We start from the raw sequence: 375 nt of genomic DNA on the forward strand, positions 1-375 counted from the left end.
TAAAATCGTCCAAGAAGTGAAAGAAATGAACCAAAATAGCCTAAGTCCTGACATTTAATGGACCTCATTGCCTTCAGGGGTTTTCGCACCTGCGATCGCACTGTTGCACATGCGGCTCCGCTTCTGCTCTTTAGATAACTCATTAAGAATTGTAACTATCTCCTTTGGAGTCTTCTTCATCAAAGGGCCTCCAACTGCATTGCTCAATGTTCTATATGATCCCGGTGTCAATCCTACCGAAAAATCCTAGAGTTGTATCCAGAGTTCAATTCCGCTATGTTGACACTTTCTAACTATCTCCTTAAACCTCTCCCATGCTTCAAAAATAGTTTCAGTCTCTTTCTGGCAGAAGTTATGGATTCCTCTTCTAATCTT

The 375-nt window shown here is 41.3% G+C and overlaps 1 non-coding gene across 1 annotated transcript; it reads left to right on the plus strand.

The window, feature by feature from the left end:
* The first annotated feature begins 268 nt into the window (after nucleotides 1-268).
* Nucleotides 269-375, plus strand: LOC142169271 (small nucleolar RNA R71). Its single transcript, XR_012698981.1, has one exon. It is a non-coding gene; the product is annotated as a small nucleolar RNA R71 (small nucleolar RNA).

The sequence above is a fragment of the Nicotiana tabacum genome, chromosome 14 (assembly GCF_000715075.1).
Source record: "Nicotiana tabacum cultivar K326 chromosome 14, ASM71507v2, whole genome shotgun sequence".
In the NCBI taxonomy this organism is placed as follows: domain Eukaryota; kingdom Viridiplantae; phylum Streptophyta; class Magnoliopsida; order Solanales; family Solanaceae; genus Nicotiana; species Nicotiana tabacum.